The 17,911-nt window shown below is 38.7% G+C and overlaps 1 protein-coding gene across 2 annotated transcripts in view; it reads left to right on the top strand.

Moving 5' to 3' along the window:
- The window catches only part of ADAM23 (ADAM metallopeptidase domain 23), a 146,849-nt gene that overhangs the window by 56,790 nt on the left and 72,148 nt on the right, over positions 1–17,911 (top strand). The gene's annotated exons all lie outside the window — the stretch shown is intronic.

Below are 17,911 nucleotides of genomic sequence, written 5' to 3'. Positions count from 1 at the left end.
TGGGGACACAAACAGTAGTGATTTTACCTGAAAAGTGAAATGGGATGGTCTTTAAGCCTCAGTTCCCAGGTTCACCGCGTGGTTGGTGTGTTCACAAGGTAGAGGAGCACCTCAGTTTGAGTCTTTCCCCAGGGCCACTGTACCTCCGAACAATGTAAGCTATTAAGCATCTTCATATTCCTGTGTTCCCACTCTCTGGCCTTTACTTGTTCAACCTTTTGCTCAGTTACAGCTTGAAATCTCTATGTTCATGTTGAGGTAAGCAGGCTACCTTCATTGAATTTTACCTTCTGCTGTTGCAGATCTAGTCTTTTTGTTTTCATGGTTGTTTGCTCCCTAAAGGATAAGGGCTCCCATGCTTTATATCAATTAGAAAAATTGTGTTTCACTTTCCTGTTGCTGACAAAACAGTCTAACTCCTTAATAGGTATGTAGTTATGCCCCTTAGCATTGTCTGAGCAGAATGAAAAAAAATTGTTTTCTAGTTAATTGTACTTGTATTTTCACACTGAACAGTAGGTATTTGTTAGAATTAATGATGGTCTAAACCTAAAAGTATACGTGGAAGAGGATGGGATGGCTAAATTTTTTTAAATGTAAGAAGGTGTTCAGAGGCTCTGAAAGACATTATGGGATGATACATTACCTTGCAATAAGAGGGGGTTCTTTTCAATGTTAACATAGGAATAAATACAGGCCTTTTGTTTTTTTTTTTCCAAGGAGAAAGTAGAGTTCAGGTTTTGACAGCTGACAAAGCCACGGCATTTTAGATGACAAGTTGCAATGAAAGCCTTGCCTAACAGCATTTACTGAATAGAGTTTTCCCAGGTGGTTCATTGGAAAGTTTACTGTTCCTTTTTTTCCTTTTTTAATTGAATTTATTGGGGTGACATTGGTTCATAAAATTAACAGGTTTCAGGTTTACAGTTCTGTAATACATCATCTGTACATTGTATTGTGTGTTCATCACCCCAAGTCAAGTCCCTTTTCATGACCATTTATTACCCCTGTATCCGCTCCTACCTCCCCCCCACCTTTTGGCTTACTGCTGTTAATGAGATTTTGCCTGAATGTTCAGTGTCATGTATTTTCAAGTCATAGTTTTATGCTTGTGTTTAGTATTACTGCAATAAAAAATGCAAACATGCTTTTTAGTGTATACGTGTCTTTCAGCTTTGTAGGAGTGTCCTTTCTTCCTGGTAGACTTTATGCCAGTTCATGTATTTATAAGCTTGGAACCGACAGATCTGTAGGGCAGTGACCACCATGCAGCCTGCTTGAATTTCCTTTACTTCTAGGTCTGGTTTCCAGGTGGGATAAGGGTATGAAGGGAACGGGGAAGAAGGGACATGAAGGGAGCTTTTCTCCTTTTTTAAAAATTGCCTAGTTCACTTTATATTTCTTTTACGGAATATAAAGTTAAGTACTTACTTAACTTTAAGTTGTAAGTAAGTTGTACAACAGTACTTACAAAAGTTAAGGACTTAGTAAAGCCCTCTGCTTCTCAGATATCACTTCATTAAAGCAGATGTTAGCATGCACTTACCTAGCACTTACCTAGGTCTTTGTGCCGAAATGGGCATTTTGTGTCTGAGTGGTAAAGACCTGGTTCCTGTTTTTGAGAAGTCAGCAACAACCTAAGATTTGTAACAAGAGCCCCTTAGTAGCCATGGATAATTCTCCCACCTTTTCTCTCCGAGGTCACTGGTAAATATCAGTCTTATTGATTTCCATCCGAAAGCAGGATTTCATTACAATGGCAGCTTTCCAGGACAAAGTAATGGGGTTCCTGAGTTACGTCATCCTCAGTACCGGTGCTACAGACCTGTCCGCTTACTGGATCATCTTATAAAACGCAGCGAATGGCGGCTGTTTCGATGAGTTTCCTTTTTGTTGTCAGAACTCTTTGAACTTCTGACACAGAAGAGATAAATCCAAAGCAGTTTTCCTAAAGAAATATATGTTTTTATAAAAATGATAGTGCTCATTATGAAATTCAGTCAATACCAACAAAAGTGGAAAGAAAAAGTTGAAAATTACAGTTCAGAAGTAACCATTACTATTATTTATAAAAATTAAGTCAGAGAACTCTGGGCATAAAGATGAAAGGTATGATAGGTGGTTTACAAACATAGGAGTAATCTGTAATCATATTTTAAATATAAATGATTAAATTTAATATTAAATTTAACAAAAGAAAAGTGAAAATAAAGGAATTGATGAAGGTCAGAAGAATATTTCTTTATAACAAGAGATATTACATGCTAAAAAATGCCCCAATAAAGTGGAAAACATTGCTTGGAATAATTAACTAAGATTGTATATTGGAGTGAAGAAAAATGAATACACTTACCCTTCTTCCCCTTTCTTCCTCACCTGTGTTACAATACTCTTTTACCTTGTCAAGGTTTATAACATCTGGCTTTTTTTGTTCAGTAACCACAAATCTCACAGTGAATAGTAGTTCTTTACTTAAGGGATTTAGCACCCGCCCTTATTCCTTTTACCACGGTCTCTTCATTCTTCCTGGATTATTTGTATTTTGCTTGACTGGAACTAACTGAAAAGTATATTGTTCAGTATAGCCGTTAGGGTATTGTATTTCATTAATTCTTGAATGCTTGAAAAGGTGTGTTTATTACTCATAGTCGGAGAGTATGCAGTTGGCTGGATATGAAATTTTTGAGTCATACTTTGCCCAGCACTTCATGGCGAAGGTGCCCCGTGTCTGGGCTCCAGCACTTCATGGCGATGGTGCCCCGTGTCTGGGCTCCAGCACTTCATGGCGATGGCGCCCCATCTCTGGGCTCGGGGAACTGCTGTGAATGAGTCTGAGGCAACCTCGTTTTCCCTCTTTAGAGAGCTTTCTTTTTTCCTCTTTACATGATTATCTGATTTTTCCTTATCAGTAACTTCCCCAGGGTTAATAACACTATTTAGTGCTAGTAATCTTTATAAAGTTTTCCAGGAACATGGTTCGTCTTTTCGAGCTGCAAATTCAGGCTTTTTAAATTTTATTTTAGAAAATGTGTGTTCTGTTTGTGCCTGTTTCCTTCCGTGTGTCCATCCTTTCCGTCGGGAACATCAACACTGTGTGTGTGCCGTCCTCTGTTACCTGTCGTCTCTGTCACCTTATCATGGCTTCCTGGTCCCCACTTTATGTTTCCAACTGTATTTGGATCCTTGTAATGTTTATTTTTTCCTTCTCCTCTGGAGCTTTGCCAGCTTCCTTTTTATCTTATTCTGTTCTATTTTGACTTTTCTTTGAGCTCCTTTTAAAAAAGAGGTCATTCTAGAAATTTTTTAAGGCCACTGAGAAGTATTTATCCGAACATTTCCTCTGTTCCTTGTGATGTGATATATATATATCCTCCATCTCCCTGGCGTTGGTGCTTCCTTCTTTCTTTCCTCAGTATCTATGATCAAGTCCCTGTTCATTTCTTTTTTGTTATGATGGCTCCACGCCAGGGGGTAACTGTTTGCCGAAGCACAGTGTGGGGAGAAAAGGGTATGGCGACTGGGCTAGAGGGGCGAGCCAGGGTCCCACAGCTTGTTTGGGTTTGTTGCCTTCATTATTCCTCACTGGTCTGTAACTCTCCTTTGGAGAGGCACGTCCCTCAACAGGGTCCTGAAGGGGCGCATGGAAAAAATTGCAGAGCCTCCTTTGGTCTCTGTGCGGTGGGCAGGTGTTGGCACTTCCCCTGCCTCCTTCCTGTCCTTCACATCACCTCGGAAAGGTGCTCTGACCTGGTGAGATTCTGGGGAATCGGCGGTGGCTCAGATTTCCCGGTCTTCAGCTTCGTAGTTTTTGGTAGCTTGAACTTGGGACCATTTCTTTTCATAGGGAATGTATAGTAGTTTTTGCTTATTAATCAACTTTTTGTCCTCCTGTTGTTATTTATGAGGAGCTTATAATCCGAACATGAAAAAACACAGTGATAGTCAAAGATGGAAAGTGAGAGGGAGGGAGACATTTCCAGTCTTTGGAAATGTTTTAACCATTATGCACGATTTCTCTCAGGAGTGCTGTAGTGGCAGTCACCTTGAACTTATAAAAGGGATGACTTGGTAATAATGAGGGTCCAGTAACTTAGAACTTTTACTGGATATCCCGTTCGAGGGAGAGGGGCCAGAGATTTGGGGTATTTAGATCATTCTTTCAGTGGTATCTGTGGTGAAATCTAGGCAACTCTGGAGAATGACTTAGTACCTAGAATCCAGATGAAAGAGCTAAAGACAACGGCTATCCACAGGCTTGTTTTCTGAGGTTATGGGGTAACAAATCAGAATTACCTTTCATTTTTTAAAAACAGCCTGATCAGTATTCTTTAAAAGGATAAACTAACTAGAATTTATTTATACTTAAGAAATGTAAGAATGATCGGGCATGAGGCACAGAAAAAAGTCTCATTGTACCATTACTTTACTCAGTCCCTTCTGACTTCAGATTGCAGCTTAGGGTGGATATTTAAATTCTTAGTCATCTCAAAATTACCCTCCGGTTTTAGATATTATTAGTCATCCAAATAGGCCATTAAGTGCCATTCCTTGGCCCCAGGATTTCAAAAATTGTGTATAAAGATAGAGCAATTTACAACACGGATCTGACGCATTGAGCATGCATGTGAAAGCTCTCCCAGGACAATTTCTTTTCAGAATTATTGGATGTTCTAAATATCTAACAATGGAATACACTGTCTTTGATGAAAAAATAGGAACTCTGAAAAGGTTTTATCTGGTTGAGCATCAAACGTCTAGAAGTGGCTTGTATTGTCTACCATGACACAGTACAGTTGTGACACAGTTTTACTTGTCCTTAAACCCACTGTTGGTGGTGTCACCCATGACTCCCACCTTCCCCTGTGCAAATACATCTTTTTAAACAATGGGGAATGTGGGAGTGAGACAGGGGAGTCATTTGTGGGCACCATGAATTCATAAATGTTTGTAAGTGACAATCAAAACGACTGAGATGGATATTTTCCAGTCATGGCAGTTTTAGTTGTTGAAAACCAGGATTTCTTTAAAATAATTAAGTTGAAGTTTGTAGACTGTGCCAATGAAGGGTATGGGATGTGTCACCTGCTGCAGCTGTGCGGGTTAGGTTACCTTGCACCACCCACGTTCTTCCCTGTTTTAACAGAATTCCTTGGAAAACCTGTGTGGAAGGGTTTTGTCTCACCCCTTTAATCTTTTGACCGTTAGCTCTTTGGTTTGAAAGTTAAATATTTTGATAATAAAATCACATATAGTTCAACTCCTGTCAGGCCTATTACATTTTGTTGCCTTTCTGTACTTTCTTTTTCATACTTTGGTATCTTCCAAGAACTTTTCCCTTTCTAAGTTTTATTCTTTTAATAGAAATGGACTCCTGCATGAACACTGTAGTCTAAAAATGGTCTAATAAGCCTGCTATTTTTAGAGGAGGAGAAAGTTCTTTGCCTTTTGTTCTCTCTGTGCCTTTCACCTCCCACGGATCCTTCAGAGATTTCCCCCTCTGGGTAGCAGTGCTAGCTTTTGCATTTTAGATGTTTTTTCTTCCGTCCATTTCTGGCTCGGTTTGACTCAAAATTCTTAATGTCAGAATTGTACTGGGTCCTTCTGTTTTTATTACTTACAGATATTTTGGATTCCTTTTCCTCTATTAAAATGATGAAATACACACATAAAGGAGTGGAAAGATATCTTTGCAGTTTAAAGACTAATAAATGGGTATTCACACATACCCTCCATGCAGTTTGAGAATTAGAACATTATGGTTGTCTCGAGTGCTCTCTACGTGTCCTCCACAGACATATTTCCTTTACTCCCCTTCCCCAGGGAACAGCTCATCCTAAACCTTGTGTAGGAAGGAGATTGAGGATTTTTTTCAAAAATAAAAAGTGGAAAGAAAAAAGAAAAATAGTAATACCAAATAATAAAAGAATTATCCAAAGAAAATAAAGATGTGGAAGCATGTTTATTCCTTGCATTTGATAGAGGAAAAGTTTGTTTAGGGTTGTAAGAGGAATCAACGGTCTGTGAAAGGGTTCCGCTGTTCATGCTGTCTTACTGAAGTCAGAATTAGGGTGAGATGAAAGGTTCAAATATATATAGTGGAAGCATTCAGTGCACTGTCACCCAGTCTACCCTTGTCAGTGTTATAAGGAACAATTAGAAATGTCCTATTTTGATCTCTCCCTTTGAGAAAACACAGTTTCTCTTTGCCTCCTTGACCCCTGCTCCTTGAGGATCTATACCAGCAACATTTCCATGTCTTACTGTTTGTTATAGGTAGTATAAGGCAACACACACACACTCCTTTCATAAAGTTCTAGGTAGGTGTTGAAATTATATCGAGGCCTGCCCTTAGCGTGATCTCCATCCTTCATCCATCATTCATTCTTCTTTCAGCCCTACATTCCCACTGTTCACAGGCTGACTTTTGGGATTGGCTTTTGCCTTCATGGATACTTATCTGTAAGACAGAGACAGAAAGGGGTCTGAGTTTCAAAGATTTCTTCCCACCTCTGCCCTGTCCTGTCTCAGGCCCTGCCTTACTCATCTAGGGGCTAAGCACTGCTTGTAGGACATTCAGCTTCTTGTGGATTCCCCAGACTGGAGTGTTGCATGCCATTGTGTCTTGTCTTTTGTTTCCTCTAATTTTCCTGGATTGTTGAGTGGTCATCAACAAAACTTTATTAGAATGCTCCTTCTGTGTAGGCAACAATATCGATAACTGTGGATATAACAGTACCTACCCTTTCTCTGTGATGTTAGTTTGCAAAATCTCATTTGTGTATCAGATATTCATATGCTGGCGTGATCTTTAGCCTCCTTATGTATTCCAATTCCTGATAATTCTCTTGATCTAGAGTTTTGACTCTACCAGACTACTAGGTTCTGGCTTTTTCTCTGAATATAAACCACTCCATTTTCTACCCTTGTTGCAAGTTACCAACCTTGGTATGTATGACCTTCTTGGATATGAATTAATTCACATATGAAGGGTCATTCTCCTTCCCATCATCTCCAATTTTACCCACTTTACTATCAAGACTCAGTGAATTTGCCAGAATGGATCACATATAGTTGTTAGACTTTCCACCAGGGTTCCAAAAATGTCTGGTTTTAAGATTAAACTAAAAATAGTTTCTCTGAAAGGACCTAAATAGAGTAGTTTCTCCTTTTTTCTGTGTCAGTCTCCCTGGGATTTGGCTGCTTCTAGAATCTTAGAAAATTCTTGCTTTTGGTCCAAACATTGAGAGGCATTTTAGTGGTAAAGGGTAAGATTGTCTGTATGGACTTAAAATTTTAAGACAATTAAATGAAAGTGGTGTGGCTGGAGGTAAAACATTATAGAAATTGTCTTAAAACTCTGATTTATAGATCTGTTTTTCTTTTTTTGGCCACCACTGATTTGATTTTATTACTGACACATTATATATGTTAAAAAAGAAGGAAGGTAGCTGCCTATAAATTACTTTAACTGACTTTTGAGATATATTTAGAAATCAAGTGCAAAAACTTAATGATCTGATCAGCTTTTAAAAGATAAAAATTCAGTTGTTGTATTAGAACAGAAAATATCCAGATTGTATCCTTAGACTAGAATAGATTAAATTGATCACCCATAATCAATATTTTATACATTTTTTCAAAGTGACATCAAATTTCATGAAATTTGCTGATCATACATTACTTATATCATAAGTACTTAGTATTGCCTGTTAACCTTGGTTTTCAGTATCTTTATGAAAAAAGCATGTTAGTCTGACTTTAAGCCCTCTATACATTTTTGGTTACAATTTAGTGGTTTTGTTCTTGTGTTGTCTGATTTTCAATATACCACTTACATGGGTTGGTGTTAGCACAAAGGTGGCTTTAGCAGACCTGGATCGTTAGCGCTCGGATTAGTTACTATGAGAAAGATTTTTGTTCATTATTAATCTCATGTGTAGAAAGAGTTTACCACTTTACACCTAGAAACTTGAGGTGTTATTTTTTGAGGTTGAGGTACAGAGAAACATGTAGAATTAGAAAAAAAATTATAAACAGCTCTTTACAGTGTCCAAGGAGCACAGATGGAACTGTTCTTTCAGCACCATTCTGGAAATCCCAGGGTCCCGGCCCGGTGTAGGGACAGTTAATTCTTTGACAAAGCATGTACCAAAGGATAAGATGTGTGCAGTAACAGGCCCCAAGTTCCACCTTACCACAGGTGTGTTTTTAGAGTCGGAGACGAGGGCACTCATGTGTGCACTCACTATTTTAGAGTTGGAAGTTTCTTTAGAGATCTTGTAATTCAACATTCTTATTTCTGTGAAGAAGAAATCTTGCTCCACAATACTGAGGACTTCTCCAAGATCTCAGAGATGATGTGTCAGAGTCAGGCTAGGAAATGGATCTCTTGATTCCTGTTTGCCTATTTATTCATTAATTTATGTTAATTCATTCAAGGAACAAATAGCTCTGGGTGCCTGTTTAGTCCAGGTATTCTTCCATGCCTGAGCCTGTAACAATGAGCAAAACAAAAAGTTTATCAGTCAGCACTCTGATAAACTACTTCGAGTCGGAAAAGTGTACATAAGTCTGAAGAAATCCCCCTTTGAGAGAAGCTACAAGTGAATGGTAGTTTTCCCAATAAATTCTATATTATTCAGAAGTCTATTATCTTGTTATTATTTTGAAATAGTACATAATTTGGAAGAATGAAAAATTCTCTTCACTTGAGAAGTTAGTTGACCATTAGGCAAATTTTGACTTTTGATTAGAAAATCAAAGGCTCAGTGAATAATTTTATGATGCTAGGAAATGTGCTCGGAAGGTGAGAAAAATTTGAAAATCATTTTTCTAAATGGCAATTAAAAATAGATGCTATTTTTGTATTATAATCATTTCATACTTGCTTGAAGAAAACATTTTAAAATTCTTCTTTTTCTTCCTCCTTCCTTTCTATTTTTTGATATGCTGTGCTCTTATCTCCCACATTGTTTGATATTACTGCAGTACCATGTTTCTAATCACTACATTGGGATAATTTCTTAAACATCTAACATTGAGGAAGGACTATGGCTATCATCTCTAAAAGTCCCTGTGTTATATGAGTGAAGAAAACCATAATTGCAGAGTGTTGTTTTTGCTTAGTACAGAGAACTGGAGGGTGGCAACTTCAATGCCTCTTCTTTTATGGGGCTGTGCAGACTCGTCTGTAGTCTGTCTCGTGGGACTTGTTCTGCAGAAGATTTGGGTCTCAGGTCAGCCAGCAGATATCACGCACACTCAGACTGTAGCAGCACAGGAGAAAGAAGGGGTTAGATACTTCAGCACGGCAGAAAGGAGGGAAAGAGCACACACAGACAGTTGTGGTTGCTTTATAAAAGTCTTACTCTTTATTAAAACACCATACAGATTCAAAGTTCATACTAGCATTTGCATAACAAGTTTTAGGACAAATATTTCTAATTTACAACAAACGTATTTAAAGAAATGGAAGTGTTGAAGTCAAAACTAAGCAATCTTTCATCTTTTCTTTGGCTCTCATCTGCTTCATTTTTTTCTCTCATTCAGTCTTTAGCCATTAATGGAATGAGTGAAGGAAGGTTAAAGCTACGGGTTTTTACATGTGCAGAGGCCTTTTCTTAGTGTCTTTGGTCTCTTGCCATTCTCTCCTGCTGCTAGCATTAATTACTTTGCAGATGGCTCTAATAGCCCCACTAAAGGAACCTTGTCTGTGTTCAGCCCTTCCCAGGCCCTAAAGTCTCTGTGGTTTCTGAGGACAGAAATGCAGTATATGCTCTCAGCCCTTATAAAAAGGAGAGCTGTGTTTGGCCTTCCACGTTCTGAGCCCTGGCCCTAGAGGGCACTTTACTTTGAAAGTTCCAACTTCTTGCTTAAACATGTGTATTGACCGGTCCGAAATGTGCCTCTTTAACACCATCACTCCTGCAACTGATGCTCTGGTCTAACTGGAGGTTAGTTGTACCTTGAATATAGGTTCACCTTTTCTTGTCTCACGTGTTTGCCCACCCTGGTCGCTGTCTGTGTGGCCTGCTCTTTCCTGCCTGTATTTTCTGGTCCATATTTTGTCATGAATTTGCCCTGGTCCTGCTTTTCTTTTTGAGAAGTTTCTAATCACCTTAGTAGAAATCAACTTCTCCTTTGGAGCAGCTTGATGCTTTGTTACAATAGTAGGGTATATGCTGCCTTGTCTTTTTTCCCCACATTTTTTATATTGTTGTTCAAGTAGAGTTGTCTCCATTTTCCTTTCAGAGTGCTTCTACTCTCCCCCTTGGTTTTGTCCATGTGTCCTTTATAGTTGTTCCTGAAAACTATTCCCCCTTTTCCCTCCATTAACCCCTCCCACTTCCCCTCTGTTTACTGTAAGTTTGTTCTTTTTTTTAAAAAAAATTTTTTATTTATTTATTTTTTAAATATTTTATTTATTTATTTTTTGAGAGAGGGGAAGGGAAGGAGAAAGAGTGGGAGAGAAATATCAATGTATGGTTGCCTCTCATTTGTCCCCTGCTGGGAACTGGCCTGCAACCCAGGCATGTGCCCTGACTGGGAGTAAGTTTGTTCTTAATTTCAATGTCTTGGGTTGTATTTTACTTGCTTGTTTGTTCTGTTGATTAGGTTCCACTTATGGGTGAGATCATATGGTATTTATATTTTACTGCCTGGCTTACTTCACTTAGCATAATGCTGTCCAGATCCATCTGTGCTGTCATGAAGGGTAGGAACTCCTTTCTCTCTGCTGCGTAGTATTCCATTGTGTAAAAGTACTGTAGTTTTTTATCCATTCATTTACTGATGGGCACCTAGGTTGCTTCCAGCACTTGGCCTTGTTTTATTTTAATTGTGAGATTATAATCTCACCTTGGGGTGAGATTATTTTGATGATCACCTTGAGGGCTAAGAACTCTTTTTCTGTTTCCCTTTCTGTCCTCACCTCAACCTCCTTCGGGTATTCAGGGAATGTTGGTCACATTGAGTTGCAGGGAGAGGCAGCTGGGCGGCCACTGTTCCCTGTGTAGTTGGTGGTGGGATTGTCAATGTCTGTGGCTCCTTTCCTTTCCTCTCCTGGGCCTGAAGTTAATCGTGAATCCATTCTCTCCCAACGGCATAACGGCGTTGATAATGCACACCAGATACCCACTCTCTCTTTACACTGTAAGTTCTTTTTCCCTTTTATTAACACAAATATTTTTACTTTATTAAATGCTGTAAGTTGTAATGAAGAGAGACACAGAATTTAAACTCAGGACATTCATATACACAGAAGAAGCTGGTAACCTTACAATAATTCTTCTGCCCTTACATTGCTTTCCTTTTGAAAACAATAGGCTTAAAAAGGAAAATGGTGTTCAATCACCACTTGTCTCAAGTTTTAAGAAAAAGTTAGACTCATCCCACCTAAAAACATTTTTATATGAAAAACTGTTTCAACTCAAAAATATATACTCCTTTGGATGTAAACAATTCAGTGAAGTTTAAGCTGTTTTAAAAATTGTAGACATGGAGAGGTTGAGATTTAAGAGTACAGAAACAGTATGTTCAGGGGGTACAAGCAATTATAGGTTGATTTGAGGCTTTGTGTTAGATCAAGCAAACATGGCGTGCTACGCAAGAGCTGGGGAGTGTGCGTATATGTCCTAGAAGGTGGAGAACACTCCTAGCATGAGCAGGATGTAGGGGTGTAAGGTTCTTTAAGGGTCACAATGGGAATTTCACAAGTTCCTAAACCACCCAAGAGGTTGCAGCAGAAATTTTAATGTGCAGGCACTCCTGCATCTCATAGGTGATGGTCCCGTGCCCCATAATATAGCTAAGAACACTGCAGTATAATAAGAACAGGAAAGATAGGCAGGCTGCAAATGAACAGATAGGGAAGTAGAGAAAGGCAAAGTTAGGAGAGAAATAAGAGATAAACATAAGGTGATATCAAAGCTGAGTGTCCACACACAAGCCAGCTTGATTAGCCAATAAAAGAGCCAGTTAGGAGTTCCTTTCTGATACAGAGAACAGACTGACAGCTGTCAGAGGGGAGGGGCTGGGGCTGGGTGAAAAGGGTGAAGGGATTAAGAAAAAAATACTCAGACAAACAATAGTATGGTGATTACCAGAGGGAAAGACGGTTGGGAGAGGTAGGAGTTGGTAAAGGGGGGATAAGTGGTAAGAGAGGAAAACCGGACTTGGGGTGATGAACACACAATACAATATACAGATGCTGTACTATACAACTGTACACCTGAAACCTATATAAATTTATTAACAAATAAACACACAAATAACTGTGAGCTCCCTTCAGAGAAAATGGCATCAATAGAAACACCTTTAATTAAATAAAACTGAAAGATGTTTCATTTCTCCTCTCCAACGTTTAAAGCAAACCATATGCAGCAACTAAAACAATCTGAGAGTGGCTGCCAGTATCTCTGCACATATACCAGTCATCCTGAAACTCCTGTGACAGAACTGTAGTTACTCTCACATTTGTGGTTTTACCTCCGTATGTCATGAAACAAAAAAAAATCTAGACACAAGGAAAACTGGCATCCAAATAAAGATGGCACATCTTTTCGATGCAGTCACACATAACTGAAATGCTCTGATGCATAATTTTCAAATAGTGAATATTATAGTTTGTCAAATATTGCTAATCCAGGTTATTTTCTGATCTGTGCAACATTTATTTATACAATTATTAAACCAGGCACGACACATAGTAAAATTATAGGGAATGGACATGTCTGCATTATTACCAAACTTGCCCCCTGGTAACTTTGTACAAAAACAACGACTCTCCTCCAAATCCAGTTCTTGCTACATCCCAGAACAAGAACTCCCAACCTCTTTCATTTTTAGCATGTATAGTAAAACTGCACATTTTTGTACAGTATCTGTTTTTCCAAGGTATGCATGAAATGGTGAAAAGAATATAAAGGGAATCAATGGGGAAATTCTCAAAAATAATAAGAGTGAAGGAAGGGGGCCAGTTATAAGAGAAACAGGCAACAATAAAATACATTTCTACGTGCATCAGCAAAATAGCCTTGCAGTCATCTGGAGGAAAGTCTCTGCTAACAACGACAACAATGGCAACAAATTTTATATATTTATGATGTATGTGAATACTTATACATACAGGTATATATGTATAGATATACATACATTCTATAATTTTAATGTAATCCCAAACGAAATCTTGGAAAGTTTTTAACTGGACAAAATTATTCTAAAGTTCGTGTTAAAAAATAAATGTTTATAACTACCCAAACATTTCTTAAAAAAGAGAAATAACAATAGGACCCTATACGTTACTGTAGTAACAACACTACAGAGAGTCCTGGCCTGTGAGACAAACACCCCAAAGGGCAGAATAGAAAGTTGAGAAGACATTCAAGTTCACATCAAAAATGTAAAATGTGAAAATAATGGCACTTTAAATTGGTAGAGAAGAAAATACTGCATTTTTTTCGGACCATAAAACACACCTAGGTTTTAAAGGAGGAAAATAGGGAAAAAATTTTTGAGGCAAAAAATGTAGTAAAATATTTAATAACATAAATAGCATAATATTTCACCAATGTAAGTGTAAACAGAACTCAACAGCTGCATTAACAACCACTATTCCTCCCAAATTGGGGGGGGTGCATTTTATAGTCTGAAAAGTGCGGTAAATAAAAAATAAGTATGTTTGGAACAAGTGACAAAACATTTTGGGAAAATTAGATCCCTACATCAAATCTTATACCAAAGTAATAATATACTCATTAAAGATATGTAGGTTTAAAAATAAAGCTATAAATTTACTATAGAAGTATAGCTGAATGTTAAGGAGACACTGTTTTAAGCATTACATTAAATCCACAAATCATTTTTTAAAAGATGACTTTAAAAATTTCTTAAATTTACATAAGTTATAAAGAGACCACACATAAAATTTCAAGGCAAAATTTCAAGGCAAGACAGAACATTTCCAAAATATATAAACAAAGGATTGCTATCCTTCACATAAGGAGCCAAAAACACACAAAAACAAATAGTCAACAGAAAGTGGGCAAAAGACATGGGCAGGCAATTCACAAAATATAATGTGCAAAATGCTATTCACCAAAAAAAGAAAAAAAGAAATACTAAAAGTAATCAATCATATACGAACCTACAGTTGTATTAGCAGGAAAAGACCTGTACATTCAAATAGCCACAAGGGACCACTTTCCCTCATCACTTCAGAGAATAAAAATGAATGATAGTAGCCCAAGCTGGCAAGAATGGAGGAAAACTGGCACTGCGCACATTACTATTGGGAACATGAGTTAATACGTCTTTGTTAGAGGGCAATTTAGCAATAGCCATCAAAGCCCTGAAAGCATGTTCACCCATTAAATACGTAAGCTTTTATAATCTTACAAGTACTACTTATAAAGGTTTCCTGAGGAAATAATTAGACAAGAGTAAATACATACACACATATGGCTATTCTCTATAAGTGATACAAGAGGTTTCGTGAGTAGATTTATCTGTTGTTACAGACACTTTCTATAAAACGGATTTATCTGTTTTACAGAAAGATGGGAAAGAAGTTCACAGCATCATTCAATGAAAAAATTAGAAAATGTTATGATAATGTTAACTTTTAAAAAATATGTTTATATGTTTATATTCACACATAGAAAAACATCTGCAGAGATATACACACAAACATAATAGTGGGCTATTGCTTCCTGTAAAACTTCCAATGGTTTTTACTTTTTTGTTTACCCATAATTACTAAAATGTTTACAATGCATATATAGCACCTATTAAAATAAGAAACTATTGTACAACATAAGGTATGCTTTTTAAAGGAAGAGAAACATAGCTCCTTTAGGGCTGCATTTTTTTCCATGAAGTTGAGCCTATCCATAGGGCCAGCCCTTGTTGTTATTAAATGAATGAATGTGAGACCTGGTGGGGAGGGTGGCAGGAGACTTCCTGGGTGAATCTGTTAGGGACCATTTGAAACAATCAGGGTTCCCAATATTGAGAAGTTAAACACTGTTCAAAAGATAATCACATGCATGAATTATGAAAATGGATATTAGTCGCCCTCCTTTCTCTCTACACATAATTTTTCACTCTTTGTTCACATAGATATTGACTTCTGTTCCAGTTCCAGTTTGAATACCTATGAAAACGAATTTATGTGTTTTAGCACCGAGAATTGAATTGGGATATTTGTGGTACTGTTTACTTAAGAACAAAGGCATTGTGTGGGAAGGAGAATGGCTGGTCTAGACCTGAGAAGACCAGGGTATTAGAGTGACTGGACTCACAGCTTTCTAGCTTTTGGTCTTGGGCTGTTGACTCCTCTCCCAGTGTCTACATCCTGATATTATGCTCTGAGAGAGAGAACCTAAGGTGCCCACTCACAATTGTCTTAAAACAGAGGCCATTTAAGCAACCACAGAACCCAAAAACAACTGGTAAAGGAGGCATACTCACACACTGCTTATTTAGTAGCATCTCAGCTTTGGGGGTCTCCTTTACCCATGGACTAGCCTGATCTTTCATGTAGAACTTGATGTGAGTACCTTACATTTGAGCTTTATAGTAGAGTAAACATGTGTCCTACTTTCCCCAGGACAGTCCTTTCCGATTGATGTCTGTTGTCCTGGCATAATCATTAATGGGTCTCTTTTGTCTCCCATAAATGGCCTGATTTGGATGATAAATTATATGGTCACCCAGTTGTTAAGCCTTGGTGCTTGCTACTCTTCTAGATTTTTCCCTAGCTCTGCTGGTGAAGGAATGCCCCGTTGGCCTCTAGGTCCCTTCAGAACAGTGTGTGCTGCTTCCAGCGATCTACTTGGTGTTCGAATCACAGATACAGCCTGAGGGCTCAACAGTTCATTTCAGAACTGGAAGTTCTGGGGACTGGTAGTTGGACTATTTTTTACAGGGAAGTGAATGATCTCTCACTTATGTAGAACAGACGGTTTCCTTGTGGTCCAGGGTATGGCTTTCCTAGCAGTCTTCTTTATAACCCCAGGCCCTGTTACTTATGCTGTCTCATTCCAAACATCATGCTTGGTTATGCCACTTACAGTCTTTCACAACAAGGTTCCATAGAAGGAGCCTATGGTTCTTTCTTTAAAGTAAGGGATTCAAGTTATTTTTCTAAAACACTAGAAGCCATTCACCCTTCATGGTGGGGGCCTGGCATCTCGTAGATGCTGCTAGATGTTTGCTCACCCAGCACACGTTGGCTGGGCTTACTGTGCACTGGGCATTGTGTGAGGGCTAGAGACGCTGCGATGAGTGACAGCAGCAATTTTAAGGGAGGGGTTGCTGTGGTCAGCCAGGAGGAAAGAATGGCACCGGTGGGGATATGTGCTCTTTATAGGAGGTGGGGGGATGTGGTGATGCAAAGAATATGGTGTGATTTTACGTCGCTCAGTGTCTGTCACAGGCTACTAGAGAAGGAGCTGTTTTTCTTCCTCAGTATTCCCAAATGCCATCAGTTTTAGAAACAGCTATGTAAATTGGGGGCGTGGGGAGAGGCTCTTCAGAAAGGAGAAGTAGGATAATTAAAGTGACCTTTATCAGATCTGGCAATTAATGGTTAGAAAACTATCTGCCTTTGTAATTACAAGCAAAAGTAGTAGACTAAAATAACTTTATATTTGCAACTCTTAGACATGCTCCAGTGATTGTGTGGTGGAGAATTTTGAAAGTAATGAATTACCTGTAGAGAGAAGTAATTAGCATGCAGTTAGTGAAGACTCTCTGTCTCCTGGTGTCACAGACGTGTTCCTCAGAGAAATGGTACCGTCAGCGGCCCGATTGGTGTATATTCACAGTGCCGGTTGCTGACTTCATTAACTAGGTATGAAGGAAGTTTCTGCACCCTGTCAGGTATTCCCAAGGATATGGAGTGAAGAATTGTTGTTATTTTTTGCTATTATTTAGGTTCTTCAGCAGGGAATGAGTATGTACCATAATTTAGTTTTGAATATAGAATCATCGGTAGATGCGCATTTGATGATTAACTTCATTATAAACACCTGTCCAAGGCACAGGCCTGTGCTTTATTTCTGTGGTGCAAATGTTGGCCCTCAGCTCACCCAGGGAACCAGGCCCTTGCAGGTGCCACTCCCAGGTTCTCTGCTGCCTGGCTCTGGGCCTCCTCCTGCCCTCCTCATTGGCTCATTTTAGAACTACATCCAGTGCAGCTCTCAAAATGATGCAGAATCATCGAGTCCTCTGAGGTGTTGGTGAAAGAAGTAGTGTCAAGAGTTCTTAATAAGAAAACCTACCATTAGGTAGACTTATAGAAAACAGACTGTCAGAGCAAGGAGGGACCTGAGGAATCGTCTGCTCCAGCCCTTCGTCTTGCAGAAGAGGAAATGGAGCCTACATTTAGGGTGCACATCTGGCTCGCACTAGAACCTTCTGTTGTCCTTCAGTTACCCTTCTGATTACATGAGTTAATACCCTTACAGTCCTTAGAACAGTGCCTAGGACATAGTAAATGTGAGTCACCGCTTGTTATTTTTAGGAGCAGAGTTCAAATGACGATCCAAGTACCCTAAAACAGTCCTGTGTTCTTTTAGATGCCCATATTTTGTATGCTGTGTGTTCTACAGGGGGGAATGTATATGAAGAGGTTGAGTTAAAATCCAGAGTGACAGCTTCAGCGCCATCACTGCACATATGCTCTGTGCTGAGTTCTGGCCTAAGCACTGTGCACGTGTTTTCATTTAATCTTCATACTCTTTCTTGTTTCCATTTCCTTGTTTCCATGAAGGCTAAGTCAGGTAACCTGTCCATGGTCACGTTGCTGTGAAGGGGCTGGCTAGGCTCTGAATTCTACTTTGTCTGACACCAAAATCTACATACTTAACTGATCTTTTATTTTAGTATTTGGCAAATTGGGCCAACTACT

The sequence above is a fragment of the Artibeus jamaicensis genome, unplaced genomic scaffold (genome assembly GCF_021234435.1).
Source record: "Artibeus jamaicensis isolate MK-2021 breed Jamaican fruit bat unplaced genomic scaffold, CSHL_Jam_final contig_1015, whole genome shotgun sequence".
Taxonomy (NCBI): domain Eukaryota; kingdom Metazoa; phylum Chordata; class Mammalia; order Chiroptera; family Phyllostomidae; genus Artibeus; species Artibeus jamaicensis.
This window is presented reverse-complemented; position numbering and strand designations above follow the sequence as displayed.